Source organism: Staurois parvus, unplaced genomic scaffold (assembly GCF_062004578.1).
Source record: "Staurois parvus isolate SC_StPar_1 unplaced genomic scaffold, SC_StPar_1.0 ptg000145l, whole genome shotgun sequence".
NCBI lineage: Eukaryota > Metazoa > Chordata > Amphibia > Anura > Ranidae > Staurois > Staurois parvus.
This window is the reverse complement of record NW_028317941.1, coordinates 1,020,656-1,038,566: the sequence shown is the minus strand read 5'-3', so window position 1 is coordinate 1,038,566 and position 17,911 is coordinate 1,020,656.

Genomic DNA, 17,911 nt, shown 5'->3' with positions numbered 1-17,911 from the left:
ACTGGGAAAACTTGTGGCTTTGTGTAACAAAAAAGGCAAGCTTGATCCAACGCTGGCTTTTTCACAACTTTTAGCAATTATCAGGCATTTTGCCAAGACACCTCTAAAGAAACCCTGTAAAAAAGAAAATGTGCTGCAGTGCAAAGAAGAGAGACAGGAAAGAAATATTTTCTAAAGTTAAAGCAATAAAATGTATTATATTGCAGCTAATTCTTAGATGTGATGTCTGTATTAGTTTTGTCTAAGAGTTTTTTTTTTTATTTTCACCTGCCAGTAAAGTAGTGTATACAGGGACAGTTTTTTATTTTGTTCAACTAGTGGGTTAAATAAATGTAAAAAAAAAGACAGATCGGCGCATCCACACAAGCGATGTGGATATAGGGATCTCCCCCTGCGCACTATTGTATTCTGACAGCTGGGATTTCCCCTTTACCAGAATCAACAAATTAGCACTGCAGCCATTGGCTGCAGGGGCTGATCGAATACTGGTTTTCCAGCAGGACTTTTTTAATGACCAACTTCTGTTGAATAGACAGGGATACGCACAAAACTGAAATTTCACTGGTTGCTGCTGAACCGGTTGAATTTTGATACATGCATACTCAGCTTAAGGCCTCTTTCACATGGGCGTCCCATATGTCAGTTTTTCATATGTCCGTTTACGGATGAAAAACGGACACCAATGTATTTCTATGGACTAGTGGATGTAAACGGATGGTCATCTGTTAATGTCCATATCCCTTAACACCCATTTTTTTTAAATGGAAGAAAACCCTATCTTTCTTCCGTAAAAAACCCCAGTAAAAAACGGATGTAAACGGATGAAAAACGGGTGTAAATTGACAAAAATGGATGTAAACAGATGAAAAAACTGATGTAAACGGATGTAAACTGATCAGTTTTTTCTTTGAAAAAACATGACTGAACTGATGAAAAAGATGGAACGCCCATGTGATAGGACCCTAAGTCTGTTATTTTTCAACGTTCTTCAATAGACCAAGCTGTCTAACCCCAACATTTCTGCCTCATGCACACAGGGCATTTTTGCAGCCACTTTTAGGGGTGTCAGGCCTTTTTTTTTTTTTTTTTACTGTTTTCAAATGCTCCTCCATGTTATCCTATGTGTCCATGCACACAAAGACCTTTAGAAGCTTTTAGTGGCAGGGGCTTTTAGAGGCAGGAAAAAAAAAAAACACTGCCAGAGCATCCAGGAGTAGCAGTTTGGGCAGGAAAAAACGCTTGCCGTTCCTAAAAGCGCCTAAACACTAACTGAATTTAGCGCTTGAGCATTAAATTCATTTCATTGGCCAGAATAATTTTATTCTACAGCTTGCAGCTCCCAAAAACTTGTAGAAGCGTCAGACATTTTTTCTGCAAAAATGCTGCTGGTTTCTAAAGGCTCATGTACACGGGGCATTTGGAAAACTCTTCTGACTGATGGAAACTGACTGCTGGAAAACGTAGGTTAAAAAACGTCAGTATAGCCGCGTTTGCATACCGCGTTTATGTGCGTTTGCGTATAGAAGTGTTGCGTTTTTAAAATAACCTCAGAAGACCTTCCCAAAGGCCCAGAAAAATAGTAAAAATTTAACTCTTTCAGACATCTTGAGAGAAATAGAGAGAGCAGAAGCATAGAGATCAGTACGTGTTGAGATTACCTGTCTTTTATGGTTGTATTCACTATGGATCCCATCATGGGCATAATGCAGCACGTTCTACCATTTTTTCCTTCATGCAAAACCTGGAACTGACTGCGCTGGTGTAATAGGTCCATTTGAATACATGGAAAATGCTTTGCATGCATTTCTGATGATGAAAAAAGGCTCTGGACAGCATCTGGAAGTTAAAAAACGCTTCTAAGCGCAAACTCTGCTAAACTCGGTTAACTGCGTTTACAAGCATTTTAAACGCCGGTAAAATCTACTCCTTAACACGAGTTTGGTACGTTAAAAAAAAAACAACTATAAGCTCAACTGCCTGTAAACGACTATGTGTACCTGGACACATAGGAAAACATTAGGGAGAGTTCAGGGGCTGCTGAAAAAAACGCTGAACAGCTCCTGAACATGAGTACAGCAGCTGCAGTGTGCATGAGCCCTAAGAGTTAAATAAACATCCTGTGTGCTGTGCATGAGGCATTAACCCTAACCCTTAATCCTAATATTTAATTCTAACCCTAGCCCTTAATCCTAACATGCGGCTTTGATCATATAAAGGTACCTGCAACACTTTAATGCGATTTTGATGCTACTGTGCCAGAGAGTGTAAAGTCACATTAAAGTCGCACTACAGAAACAGAACTGTCATACCTTCCCATTAATCAAAAAAAGTGCAAAAGCATAAAAAATGAAACACTTGCGTTTTTGGAGAAGGTCCGTTGATGTCTATTACATGCAAGACACATTCTGCTGTGGGAAAAAAGGCCCTGACCCTTTCTAAGAAATGCACTGGCTTAAAACACACAGATATGAACTAGAGCCATAGGAAGCCATGTTTAATGGATTGTTGTGCGTTTCTGTAAAATGCACTAAAAAAGTACATAGGTGTGAACAAAGCCTTAGACTCTGGCAGCTGAAAAGCTGGGAGTCATATTGTTCTGGTGAGTGTAGAAGCACTATTAAAGGGGGCGCCCTCACCATCATGTGTGCAAGAGGTGGAAAAAAGGCAGTGGCTATATTGCAGCTGGCAGTCTTGAGCATGGAGTACTTTTACACGTTATGAATTTTTCATTGATTTGTGGATTTTCTTTTTTTAGCAAAATAAGTTTGTTAACGTAGATGCAAAGTGGTAGCAGTGGACACTATATTGAGCACAAAATATTGTATGTTTACATAAATTTGTATGGGCATTTAGCTTATTTAACCACATACTGGGCACTTTTACCCCCTTCCTGCCCAGGCCAATTTTCAGGTTTCAGCGCTCTCACACTTTCAATGACAATTGCACGGTCATGCAACACTACCCAAACTAAAATTGTATCATTTTGTTCATACAGTTAGAGCTTTCTTTTGGTGGTATTTAATCACCACTGGGGGGTTTTATTTTTTGCTATATTAACAAAAAAGACCGAAGATTTTGAAAGTAAGACCACGTTTTTCTTTGTTTCTGTTATAAAAGTTTGCAAATAAATAATTTTTCTTCATAAATTTAGGCCAAGATGTATTCTCCTACAGGTCTTTGGTGAAAATAACCCAAATCAGTATTTATTATTTAGTTTGTAGGAAAGTTATAGAGTTCACAAACTATGGGATATATCTGAAAATTTATCAATCCTGAAGTACTGGCAGCCAATCTAATTTCTTGAGGCCCAAAAATGTCAGAACAATACAGATATCCCCTAAATGACCCCTTTTTGCAAAGTACAGTCCGATGTATTTCATAGGAGGCATGGCGAGTTTTTTGAAGTTGTAATTTTTTTGTTATAATTTTTCGGAAAATGAAGAAATGAGAAAAATTATTTTCACAATTTCTTTTTTACATACTGTCACCAGTGCAGTACAGCGTCTTCATATAACTGGTATGGCGGTGATCAGGGACACTGACTAGTGACAGTACGAAAAAAAAAAATGATAATTTTTTTTTATTATTTTACTATTTTATATTATTTTCTCAAGATTATTTTTTTCATATTTCACTATGACCAAAGTAGTATGTTACCATAGTAACATTGTACTAGCTTGGGGAAGTGATGAGTGTCACGACCCGCGGTCGCCGCCACCAACAGGCGACAATCGCGCAGCCGCGACTAACAGTATTACGTCACGCCTACGGCGTCAGACCCCAGACCTTCTCACCAAACTCGTGACCGAAGGGCCGGCCGATCCAAAACCGCGGTGTGACACGCGTAACAAGGCCCCACCCAGCTGCACCCTACACAGCGATTGCCCAACTAATGGACTACAATCGGTGCCTGCAGCCTGAATGCGCTTGTTACTGGGTCGGGTTAGTTACGCAACTAACCCTCTACTGCCACCACCACTTTTGTCGGAGACTGGGAAACTCCCGTTACCAAATATACACTATAATGATTGAAATATTGATCTATATAGCACGGCCCGCGGACCTGTTATACAGAAATATAACCACAGTAGCGTCTCTTCAAAGGCAGGGATTCGTGAATTGCAAGTAAGCGCTTAGAAACAGTTTAACACTTTCAGAAAGAAAGATTTATTACTAAAAGCGTTGGATGCAAAATAAATATGTACAAAGAGATATCACAAAAATATATATATATGTATATAAAGACACAGCAAACATAGAATAGCGAGGAAATTACAGGGTAAGTTACTTGCCTTGCCTGGTATTAGCAAATTCAAGATGCAGAGCAGAAAGGATCTTTGATCTCCCCTTGTTACGATGTTGCTGGGAGATCCCTGTGTGTGACTCTGTGTGAAAAACTTTTCACTCTCTTAAAGGTAGGGAAGGGAGGGGGGCTCTGACTTGGGAGTGGTCATTGGGAAACTCTACACTAAATTACTAGCTCATATCCCGTGATATGAACCATACAGTTGACCTCAGGACTGTGCACTTATTCTGGTCGGTTTGATAATGAGTGGGCTTACATAGTTTTGGGTGATAAAAATGACACCTTTTGCAGACTGGCCGGCTCCACTTCTCATGTCTTAGGTTGTTCCACACCATTTGCCCGGAGATTTGCCTCACAGTCTGCCTCACAGGAATGCAGGGGGGATGTGAGGATTCCAGGAAGACCTCAAATACACAGACAGAACACGGAAACGAGGGTTGAGGGGGAACTCCGCTCCAATTCTGATGAGCAAGTTTGCCACACCTCCCCCTTAAGTGGTTGCCAAGGAGTGAGCTACAAGTTCTCTCCTGACGCAACCGACCTCTGTCCAGAGGTTCCTCTTGGGACGTCCTGGTACCGCTGTACTGCGGGAGAACCGAATTCCGTCTGAACAGGAAGCCGTGCTCTCCAGCAGCACTGCTGGGCCGACCAAGTGAGTGGTCACGGGTGGGTACCAGTCGGCTGTGCCTATCCGAATCCCGTGGCAACTGCCGGGGTGCCCACCTGTTCACAAAACACTTCGGCTCAGGGGTGTCCTTTGCTAACATATTAATATGTAGCTTCTTATCAAGGTAGAGAAGAAGATTTCCCTCTCCTACCTTCTTCCTCAGGCTTAGGACTACATCTGGCCTGAAGGTAGTAGCGTCCGTGTGCACCGGAACCGGACAGGCGAATTCTGGGCCTCGCCTCCCAGTGGTGTCCACAGGTACCTTCATCCAAGATGGACAGTCCTCGTTACCTGCTAGCATCCAGGACACCGGTTCCTCCAGTTTCCTGTCTGCTAGGCCAGTCACAGGCCCAGCTGAGCCATGATCATAGCATCCAGGCGTCTTACCGTAGCCAGCTGTACCTGCGACTGACGTAACCTGCTTCTTGGCCTGGGGAGTAGACCAGGCCTCAACTGCCTCAGTCTCCCCATGCCCAGACCTCTGGGGGTCTCTTCTTACTGATGGGTTCCTAAACTGAACCACTGACATGCCCCTCTGACAGTTACCCTTCTGGGCTGTCGGACTGGGCACAGGCGGTTTGTTCCCGCCTAGTGACAGGGGCGCAAGTGGCTCTTCCCAGACAGGGCTGAGCACTGCGAGGCCCCTACAGTGGACAACGGCACCCAGGTCCACTGTGCATTGCGGGCCACTCCTGACCGTAGGAGTGGCTGTCAGTGCCTTCTCAACCCCAACTAGCTTTCCCAAGGATTCAGGCAAGCCACATGGGGTAGTGAAGGCTGGCTCGTCTGGAGCTTGCTGGGTTAGAGATGGTGGCCCAGGCTCCTTGCTCAGGCCCATGATGGCAAAACAGTAGGCACCTTCCGGATGCTCCATTGCCTCATGGCTCCTGGGCATGGGGTAGGCCACAAACCCAGGGCTGGTGTTCAGCTTCCCAAGGCTCTCAGAAAGCCTGGTCATCGTATCCTGCTGGAGGACCGCGACCATTAGGACTGCCCAGACTCTAGCTGATCCCTGGATTCCTGACTGTGCCATTCCCTTTGCCTCTGTGGCCCAATCAGCCGGCACCTTCTGAATCCAGACACCATCTATCGGAGGCCTGGGCAGCCGCTCTGGACCCCGAGTGCTAGGGAAGGGTGATTGGGTCTGGGCCCGAAGGACCTCTCTCTGCAACCCAAGCATCAACCTTCCTTCCACTCGTAATCCAGGCGTGCTGCCTCTGACCTCTGTCTGTCTGCCTGTGAACACACCTTGACAAGTGAAATTAACTGACAGGCTTTCAGGCTCCCAGCCCCCACTGACTAGGCCAGTCATTCTAGCCTCCTTGCTCGTTTGTTTACTCTCCTCAGCAGGGGGGCTCACACCTAGCCCTGGAATAAAATTTCCATCTGAATGGCTTTCCAGAGCAGTCTTCCCTGTGGGACTACAAAGCTCATTTAGCTTATCTCTGAAGGTCCTTTGAGACTCACTTTTCAGGGCTGCCTGAAGTGTGGAACTACAAGTATCAGCCAGCTTACCTCTGAAGGTCCTCTGGGACTCACTTTCCAGGGCTGCCTGAAGTGTGAAACTGCAAGTCCCAGCCAGCTTACCTCTGAAGGTCCTTTGGGACTCACTTTTCAGGGCTGCCTGAAGTGGGGAACTACAAGTCCCAGCCAGCTGTGGTGTGCCTTCTTTAGCAGGGCAACTCACAGCTAGCGGGCCTCTGAAGCTCCGTTGGGAATCGCTTTTCAGTGCTGCCTGAGGCATGGGACTACAAGTCTCAGCCAGCTGCCTAGTCCTATGCAAGGCCAACGGCTGGGCACTTATCAAGGCACAATCTTCTGAGCCTGGGCAAGGGACAGGCCTATCCAAGTCATCCCCTTGCTCAGCCCCCAGAGACTGTACCTCAGCCCCCAACACTGAAAATGCATCCTTTGTTTCATCACAAATCTCATATTCATTGTCAGCATTATCAACATTGCCGTCAACAATACAAACATTATCAATGACATTACCATCAATGCTACTGATATGATCCATGACATTCCTATCAATGCTACTGATATTATTACTGACATTCCAGACTGTATTCCCAATGTTACTAACATTAGTAAGATCACCCTCAGTGTCACCACAACGATCCTCAACAGTCATGTTCATAATATCAGGGACACATGAGTCCAATACCTCCCCAGGCAAGGGGATTTCTTCTTGTTCTCCAGCTAATGGAGACTCCTGTAGCCCCACACCATTCCCAGCCCCCTCCCTCTGTCCATCCACCGGTGGCCCAGACATTACCCCAATATCTGTCCACAGTTCCTTGGCTGGTCCAGAGAGTTCCAGAGGGCCCTTCCGGGTCTTCTCGGCAGGAGCATAATACGAAAAAAGAGCGCCTAGGTCAGCACCCAACAAAACAGGGGTGGGCAGTTCATCCGAGACCCCCACCTCTCTCATCCCCCTCCCCGCACCCCAATCTAGGAATACCTTTGCACAGGGTATGCGTGAACGGGTCCCCCCAACTCCTGTGAGGGTCAGGAACTTTCCTGGGATGAGGTTCTGTGGCTCAATCAGCTCTGGCAGGATCAAGGTGACTTCTGCCCCGGTGTCCCGGAAACCAGTTGCAGACCGGTTGCCCACGGTAACAGGCTGCAAGTTGTCAGGGGTTACCCGCATCTTCCTGCGAACGAACAGCACAGAAGAAGAGTTGCTGGCCGGCTGGCCAGGCGATGTCGTCTGCTTCTGCTCAGGACACTGCGTCCTGAGATGTCCGGCTTTCCCACAGGTGAAACATCTGCGGGTGTCAGGCAGGAATGGCTTGGCTCCAAGCGCTGCAGGGTTGGGCGGAGGTGAAGCTTGACTCACCGAAGTAGGAGAGGTTGCTAGGGACGATTTCCCCCCTTTCCAGCTGTTTGGAGGAGTCTTGCGAGGTTCAGGCACTCGCGTGTGGACGAAGGTATCTGCCAGGTCTGCTGCAGCTGTAGTAGATGCTGGCTCCCTCTCCAAGACGAACTGTCTGACGTCTGCTGGACAAATGTGCAGGAGTTGATCTCTGATCATGAGATCCTCCAAAGATTCATAAGAATCAACTTTCAGTCCCTTAGTCCACTGTCGGAATGTGGTGCGTAAGCGACTTGCCACATCCGGGTAAGAGTCCCCAGGTCCTTTCTGCATAGACCTGAACCGCTTGCGGTACACTTCCGGGGTCATCTGGTACTTCCGGATAATGGCATCTTTTAAACGTTCATAGTCATCATCTTGCCCCTCTGGCGTTTCAACAAACGCTTCCAGGGCCTTGCCTTGTAGCCCTGGTGTCAGGTACCGAACCCATTGAGCTTGGGGCACATGGTACTGACGGCACGTTTTTTCAAAGGACAGTAAGTACGTGTCAATGTCACTGTCCTTTTCCATCACTGGAAACTTGGCTGCGCCCACGGAAAGAGTGCCGTCCCTGTGATCTAGGGATCCGAGGTTCTGACCCGATCGCTGCTGGAGCCTTGCCATCTCCATCTTGTGCCGACGATCAGCTTCCCTCTGAGCTTGGCGTTCCTCTCTCTCAGCCTGGCGTTCCGCAGTTTCTCTGTCAGCCGCTGCTTGGCATTCCATGAACCGCAGGTATGCCTCCAGATCTGTCTCCATGAGGCGTTTCAAGGCCTCCTGCATCTGAGAGGAGTCTCTGCTGGTTCCAGGCACCACGGTGCTAACACGCTCAGGCGGTGGTGTGACGTTAACATTTGGTGATCCTCCAGTGTCAGTCTCTGTATGCCCATCCTGTGAGGCCGTCTCTGAGCCACTGGCAATGTGGATAACGGGAACCCCTCCATGTTCAAGTTCCCCCGAGTTCTGATTTGCTCGGATATCATACTCCACTAGATCACTAATCAAATCTTCACGAGTTTTGCGACCGACGTCCAATCCTCGTGAGGCACATTCAACTTTCAAATCACTTTTGCTCATTTTCTCGTAATCTGCTTCACCAGGCATAATTGCAAGCAAAGATAAGATAGAAGAGAAAGTAGGAAAAGAAAATAGCTGTTGCTATGTGTCTCTCTATACACACATATATATAAAATAAAATATGCACCGCTTGTTTCTAAGGACTGTTTCCACAAAGGTTACAATCCTTCAGTGCAGAGCCAACTTTTAACACTGCACTGAAGCTCTTACTGCAATTATCCCACGTACGCTGCCAACAATATGTCACGACCCGCGGTCGCCGCCACCAACAGGCGACAATCGCGCAGCCACGACTAACAGTATTACGTCACGCCCACGGCGTCAGACCCCAGACCTTCTCACCAAACTCGTGACCGAAGGGCCGGCCGATCCAAAACCGCGGTGTGACGCGCGTAACAAGGCCCCACCCAGCTGCACCCTACACAGCGATTGCCCAGCTAATGGACTACAATCGATGCCTGCAGCCTGAATGCGCTTGTTACTGGGTCGGGTTAGTTACGCAACTAACCCTCTACTGCCACCACCACTTTTGTCGGAGACTGGGAAACTCCCGTTACCAAATATACACTATAATGATTGAAATATTGATCTATATAGCACGGCCCGCGGACCTGTTATACAGAAATATAACCACAGTAGCGTCTCTTCAAAGGCAGGGATTCGTGAATTGCAAGTAAGCGCTTAGAAACAGTTTAACACTTTCAGAAAGAAAGATTTATTACTAAAAGCGTTGGATGCAAAATAAATATGTACAAAGAGATATCACAAAAATATATATATATGTATATAAAGACACAGCAAACATAGAATAGCGAGGAAATTACAGGGTAAGTTACTTGCCTTGCCTGGTTTTAGCAAATTCAAGATGCAGAGCAGAAAGGTTCTTTGATCTCCCCTTGTTACGATGTTGCTGGGAGATCCCTGTGTATGACTCTGTGTGAAAAACTTTTCACTCTCTTAAAGGTAGGGAAGGGAGGGGGGCTCTGACTTGGGAGTGGTCATTGGGAAACTCTACACTAAATTACTAGCTCATATCCCGTGATATGAACCATACAGTTGACCTCAGGACTGTGCACTTATTCTGGTCGGTTTGATAATGAGTGGGCTTACATAGTTTTGGGTGATAAAAATGACACCTTTTGCAGACTGGCCGGCTCCACTTCTCATGTCTTAGGTTGTTCCACACCAGTGGTTCTCAACCTTTCTAATGCCGCGACCCCTTAATACAGTTCCTCATGTTGTGGTGACCCCCAACCATAAAATTATTTTCATTGCTACTTCATAACTGTAATTTTGCAGTGGGAGGAGTAGTGCCATGTCATTGGTGTCAGTGGAAGGAGTAGTGCCCCATCACTGATGTCAGTGGGATGAATAGTGCCCCATTGTTGGTATCAGTGGGAGGAATAGTGCCCCGTCACTGATGTCAGTGGGAGGAATAGTGCCCCATCGTTGGTGTCAGTGGGAGGAGTAGTGCCCCATCGTTGGTGTCAGTGGGAGGAGTAGTGCCCCATCGTTGGTGTCAGTGGGAGGAGTAGTGCCCCATCGTTGGTGTCAGTGGGAGGAGTAGTGCCCCATCGTTGGTGTCAGTGGGAGGAGTAGTGCCCCATCGTTGGTGTCAGTGGGAGGAGTAGTGCCCCATCGTTGGTGTCAGTGGGAGGAGTAGTGCCCCATCGTTGGTGTCAGTGGGAGGAGTAGTGCCCCATCGTTGGTGTCAGTGGGAGGAGTAGTGCCCCATCGTTGGTGTCAGTGGGAGGAGTAGTGCCCCATCGTTGGTGTCAGTGGGAGGAGTAGTGCCCCATCGTTGGTGTCAGTGGGAGGAGTAGTGCCCCATCGTTGGTGTCAGTGGGAGGAGTAGTGCCCCATTGTTGGTGTCAGTGGGGGGAGTAGTGCCCCATCACTGGTGTCAGTGGGGGGAGTAGTGCCCCATCACTGGTGTCAGTGGGAGGAGTAGTGCTCCATCACTGGTGTCAGTGGGAGGAATAGTGCCACATCATTGGTGTCAGTGGGAGGAGTAGTGCCCCATCATTGGTGTCAGTGGGAGGAGTAGTGCCCCATCATTGGTGTCAGTGGGAGGAGTAGTGCCCCATCATTGGTGTCAGTGGGGGGAGTAGTGCCCCATCATTGGTGTCAGTGGGGGGAGTAGTGCTCCATCACTGGTGTCAGTGGGGGGAGTAGTGCCCCATCACTGGTGTCAGTGGGAGGAGTAGTGCTCCATCACTGGTGTCAGTGGGAGGAATAGTGCCACATCATTGGTGTCAGTGGGAGGAATAGTGCCCCATCATTGGTGTCAGTGGGGGGAGTAGTGCCCCATCATTGGTGTCAGTGGGGGGAGTAGTGCCCCATCATTGGTGTCAGTGGGAGGAGTAGTGCCCCATCATTGGTGTCAGTGGGAGAAATAGTGCCCCATCACTGGTGTCAGTGGGGGGAGTAGTGCCCCATCATTGGTGTCAGTGTGGTGGAGGGGAGAATAGTGCCCCATCATTGGGGTCAGGGGGGGGGAAAATAGTGTCCCATCGTTGGTGTCAGTGGGGGGAGGAATAGTGCCCCATCATTGGTGTCAGTGGGAGGAATAGTGCCCCATCATTGATGTCAGTGTGGTGGAGGGGAGAATAGTGCCCCATCATTGGGGTCAGGGGGGGGGGAAATAGTGCCCCATCGTTGGTGTCAGTGGGGGGAAGAATAGTGCCCCATCGTTGGTGTCAGTGGGGGGAGGAATACTGCCCCATCGTTGGTGTCAGTGGGGGGAGGAATACTGCCCCATCGTTGGTGTCAGCGGGGGGAGGAATACTGCCCCATCGTTGGTGTCAGCGGGGGGAGGAATACTGCCCCATCGTTGGTGTCAGCGGGGGGAGGAATACTGCCCCATCGTTGGTGTCAGCGGGGGGAGGAATACTGCCCCATCGTTGGTGTCAGCGGGGGGAGGAATACTGCCCCATCGTTGGTGTCAGCGGGGGGAGGAATAGTGCCCCATCGTTGGTGTCAGTGGGGGGAGGAATAGTGCCCCATCGTTGGTGTCAGTGGGGGGAGGAATAGTGCCCCATCGTTGGTGTCAGTGGGGGGAGGAATAGTGCCCCATCGTTGGTGTCAGTGGGGGGAGGAATAGTGCCCCATCGTTGGTGTCAGTGGGGGGAGGAATAGTGCCCCATCGTTGGTGTCAGTGGGGGGAGGAATAGTGCCCCATCGTTGGTGTCAGTGGGGGGGAGGAATAGTGCCACATCGTTGGTGTCAGTGGGGGGAGGAATAGTGCCACATCGTTGGTGTCAGTGGGGGGAGGAATAGTGCCCCATCGTTGGTGTCAGTGGGGGGAGGAATAGTGCCCCATCGTTGGTGTCAGTGGGGGGAGGAATAGTGCCCCATCGTTGGTGTCAGTGGGGGGAGGAATAGTGCCCCATCGTTGGTGTCAGTGGGGGGAGGAGTAGTGCCCCATCGTTGGTGTCAGTGGGGGGAGGAATAGTGCCCCATCGTTGGTGTCAGTGGGAGGAGGAATAGTGCCCCATCGTTGGTATTAGTGACACAAATGATGGGGCACTATTCCTCCCACTGACACCAATGATACTTACCTTGCTGACCCCTGCTCCAGCCTGGGCTCGCTCTCTCACTTACCTGTCAGCTGTCTTCCTTCTCTGGCCGCTCTCCTCTTCACTCGCTCCCTCGGTCTTCTTTGATGTCCGCGCGCTGCCGCTTGGCTCCTCCTCTCCAAGCTCCACCTCCTCGCCGGTGATTGGCCGCCTGTGTGCCTCTCCTGAGCTACAGTTCCGGTGGCCAATCAGCGGCGAGGAGGCGGAGCTGCTGAGCGATCTTGGAGGTGTGGCCGGGTGACAGCAGCGTATCATCCCGCCCACACATCGCCGGAGACTGCAGCGGTGTCTCGGTTCCTAAGACCATCGGAAATATGTGTTTTCCGATGGTCTTAGGCGACCCCTGGGAAATGGTCGTTCGACCCCCAAAGGGGTCGCGACCCCCAGGTTGAGAACCGCTGTTCCACACCATTTGCCCGGAGATTTGCCTCACAGTCTGCCTCACAGGAATGCAGGGGGGATGTGAGGATTCCAGGAAGACCTCAAATACACAGACAGAACACGGAAACGAGGGTTGAGGGGGAACTCCGCTCCAATTCTGATGAGCAAGTTTGCCACAATCAGTATTTTTTAGTTTTTTTTACACAATTTGATTGCTTATAGCAAAGAATTTATTTGCTATAGGCAAGCATTTAACTGACTTAAATCGTTAATTCAGGTTTTTTTTGTTGTGATTAGCTGTGATTGGCCACGGCTAATCACATGACACAGATGGGCTGTGATTGGCCCAGCCTGTGCATGTGATCGCTGTGGCCATTCACAGGTAGATACAGTTGTATACAATGGATGGCATGAAAGGAAGCCATCCATTGTATACAACTGTCATGTGACCTGCTGATTGGTCACAGTAGATCACATGGTACTGGCAACAGGGCCGGTACACAGATCTGTCATTGGCCGTTTCCGATGTACACGATCGGTGACAGATCTCGCCACAGCGCAGCCCTGCGGACACGCACAAAGAGTGATCTGGGAAGGACGTCATATGACGCCCTCTCGGAGGGATGAAGTGTTTGCCCAGCCGTCATTTGACCATGAGCCGGGCGGCAAGTGGTTAATATAGCATCAAATATTAGGAGATAAAAGGAGTAGATGCAAATTGGAAGCAGTTGATCTGCATGAAACAGCATCTTGAGCGCAAAGAACTTTATGTTGTTTGCACAGGGTTCAGTTTACGTTCTTTATTGATAAAACCATTAGATCAATGAAATAGGGGTAAAGTGGAAGCAGTCGATCCAAAGAGAATATTATTTTGAGCACTGTATATATGCATTTATCCACATATTTTTAGTTTATTTGTGATAATGTATGTGCACACACACAATAGGACAGCCCTGTGAAACATAATGATCTTCTAGTTGATAAAGAAAATACTTATCTTTGCTACAGCAGCAGTCTGGTACAAGTTTTTTTTGTAGGTTTTCAGTTGTTACATATAGTGAGGGTTTTTTCTTTTCCACTTCATGATTCACTGATGGACATCACTGCATGGGCTCAGGAATACTTCAAAAAATCACTGTCTGTGAACACAGATTATCATGCAAAGAAGCCATAACTGAACATGATCCAGAAACGTTGCCGTCTTCTCTGGGCCAAAGCGCATGTAAAATCATCTGTTGCAGTGGAAAACGGTTTTGTATGCTGACGAAATTAAATGACATTCTTTTGGCACCCATGGGCACTACATCCTCCAGAATAGAGGAGAGGGACCCTTCTGGCTTGTTATCAGCACTCACTTCAAAAGCCTGGATATCTAATGGTATGGGGGTGCATTTGTGTCTGTGTAATGGACAGCTTGCACATCGGGAAAGGCACCATCAATGCTGAAAGCTACAGTGCATCCAGATTCACAGTAGTCACAGCGCTTAACTTTTGCCACATTTTGTTATTTACAGCCTTATTCCAAAATGGATTAAATTCATTGTTTCCACAACATTCTACAAACAATAACCCATAATGACAACGTGAAAGAAGTTCGTTTTGAAATCTTTGCAATTTATAAAAAAAAACAAACGAAAAAAAAACACATGTACATAAGTATTCACAACCTTTGCCATGACACTCAAAATTGAGCTCTGGTGCATCCTGGTCCCTCTGATCATCCTTGAGATGTTTCCACAACTTGATTGGAGTCCACCTGTAGGAAATTCAGTTGATTGGATATGATTAGAAAAGGCATAAACCTGCTTATATAGGGTCCCACAGTTAACAGTGCATGTCAGAGCACAAACCAAGCCATGAAATCCAAGGAATTGTCCGTAGACAGGATTGTATCAAGGCACAGATCTGGGGAAGGGTACAGAAAAATTTCTGCAGCATTGAAGGTCCCTGTGACGGGAGTGACTTTTGGGGGTGGGGGGACCCCTGTATCATCTCCCCAAATTCCTCTTATGTGTAAAGGCACCCTGTGCCCGTTAGGGTCGCAGGGTGCTCTGTCCGGATATTTTGTAGACATGTATAGGTTGGGTGTGGGGGTTGTCCATTGTTCACTGCCATGTGCTGCATCCCATTGTTCTATTGTGTCTTGCTGGCCAGCAAACTATTATGGGATGCATGTGTTCCTGTATTGTCTGCCATGTGGTTGTTCCATTGTTCTAGTGTATGTCTTGGGTTGGTATTTCCCCGCCCTGTGTACATATATCTTGTTTGTGTTAAAAAAAAAGCAGTTGACTTCCTGTCTTAAGAAGAGTCTGGTGCTGTCTATTTCCTGCATGATCAGCGGTGGTGTCCATGGAATTGTGTTCGGACAGGGAAGCGGGAGTCTAACGGAAATACCCAAGTGCAGTCTGGGTCCGGTTCTGTTACATTGGTGGCAAGTGGTGGGATTGTGCTTCCAAGCTGTGAACACATCCAAACCACCACCAGGATCCAAGATCAGGAAAGGAGACGTCGGTCACCCTAGTGGAGATATGAGAGTTCCCAGGGCTGCTGCAGACTGTTCTTGCAACATACCCTAGGACTGTGTCTATGGATCAGTACCTGGAGCTCAGGCAGTGGATTTGGGAGGTGCTTTGGAGAGGAGGCCTCCAGGCTGCTGGTATGGACAAAGGCAAGTGCTATCCAACCCCAGGGTAAAGGGCCAGGGACCATCGGAAGTTATGGATGCCATTCCTGGGAGAGTGACTCCAGGAGCAATGGGTGACTGAGTTGGACAGGCTGGTCCAGCAGGAGATACAACTGGACAACAGATATTGGGCTTTGCAATGGTACGCAGAGCAGGAATATTTAGGGGTGTCAACAGAGTGCTCGCCTGAGGGACATGACTTTGGTGGGCCTGGATTGCTGTGGTAGAGCCTTACAGATCAATTTGTGTTTGGCGATGAAGGAGAACCTACCCTAGAGGAGTTGCAAGAAGACAGAGATGCTATGTTCAGTCTCACAGGGGTCTCGGAGCTTGAAACAAATCTGGAATACCTGCTGAAGAAAGAACTGCATCTGGAAAGGGCATACAGGCAACTGCTAAAACATGTTCGGCTGCATACCCAAGAATCGGCAGTGGAAATTTCAGAGACTGGAGATTTGATAGACTTCTCTGCTGAGGATGAACCAGCAGAAGAGCTGGCAACAGGGCCAAACATTACTGAACTCTGCACAGCACTGGTAACATCTTCTGAGTTCCACGGACAGGAGATGGTGAACCCCTATCCCCAGACACCAGTTCCAGAGACTGGGGATTTGATTGACTTTTCTGCTGAGGAGGAACCAGACGGCATGCCTCTCACAGAAGAGCTGGCATCAGGGCATGGCGTGGTTGACCTCTGCCCACAACAATCAGCACCGCAGGAGCTACAGGAAGAGGATGCAATCGGCACCTCATAACGGCAGCTTGAGCTGATGTCTGTGGATGAGACTTCGGTCTCCACTGACACAACCCCAGAAAAGGGTCTGGCCTTGGGACAAGAGGATGTTAGCTGTACTTTGCAAACACACTGAGGGATGTCCATCAAGTCAAAGTGGATGAGACTACAGTCGCCACCTGGATACCCCAGGGATGCTGGGCAGTCGGCCCAGATCCCCCACCACATGATGGAGCCGGCCCAGCCACCCTGTCATCTCTCCAGTGGCTGAAAGGACTTCAGGGAGAAGGACCAGTCCATACTTCTCCCCAGCGGCAGGTATGTTCCACGAGAGAGGCGGAGGTTGGCTGGGTGAGTAATGCTTTGTGTGGGACAATTTGTTTGGGGTACTGTGTGGGTGCTGGCATTGGGGGACTGAAAGTACAGACTAACTTCGGAGTCCATCTGTCTGGGATTTACTCCTGCGTTAGTCTCCTGCCAAAAGGGAAGATATGTGACGGGAGTGACTTTTGGGGGTGGGGGGACCCCTCTATCATCTCCCCAAATTCCTCTTATGTGTAAAGGCACCCTGTGCCCGTTAGGGTCGCAGGGTGCTCTGTCCGGATATTTTGTAGACATGTATAAGTTGGGTGTGGGGGTTGTCCATTGTTCACTGCCATGTGCTGCATCCCATTGTTCTATTGTCTCTTGCTGGCCAGCAAACTATTATGGGATGCATGTTGTCCTGTATTGTCTAATGCCATGTGGTTGTTCCATTGTGTGTCTTGAGTTGGTGGGGGGTGGTTCCTGCAGCCCTTCCCCCTGATGGGAGGGCCTGATGATGATTTTCCTGTTCCTGGTTGTATTTCCCCGCCCTGTGTATATATCTTGTGTTTGTTAAAAAAAAAAAGCAGTTGACTTCCTGTCTTAAGAAGAGTCTGGTGCTGTCTATTTCCTGCATGATCAGCGGTGGTATCTGTGGATAATGTGTTCGGACAGGGAAGCGGGAGTCTAATGGAAATACCCAATTGCAGTCTGGGTCTGGTTCCGTTACAGTCCCAATGAGCACAGTGGCCTCCATCATCCGTACATAGAAGTTTGGAACCACCAGGAATCTTCCTAGAGCGGGACGCTCGGCCAAAATGAGCGATCAAGGGAGAAGGGCCTTAGCCCGGGAGGTAACCAAGCACCCAATGGTCACTCTGGAAGAACTCCAGCGTTTCTCTGTGGAAAGAGGAGAACCTTCCAGAAGAACAACCATCTCTGCAGCACTCCACCAATCAGGCCTGTATGGTAGAGTGGCCAGACGGAAGCCACTTCTCAGTAAAAGGCAAATGGCAGCCCACCTGGAGTTTGCCAAAAAGGCACCTGAGGGACTGTCAGTCAGGATTGAAGGAAAGATCAATGCAGCAATATACAGAGACATCCTTGATGAAAACCTGTTCCAGAGCACTCTGGACCTTTGACTGGGGTGATGGTTTGTCTTTCAACAGGACAACAACCCTAAGCACACAGCCTACATAACAAAGGAGTTACGGGCCAACTCTGTGAATGTCCTGCAGTGGCCCAGCCCCAGCCCAGACTTGAACATCTCTGGAGAGATCTGAAAATGGCTGTACACGGATGCTCCCCATCCAACCTGATGGAGCTTGA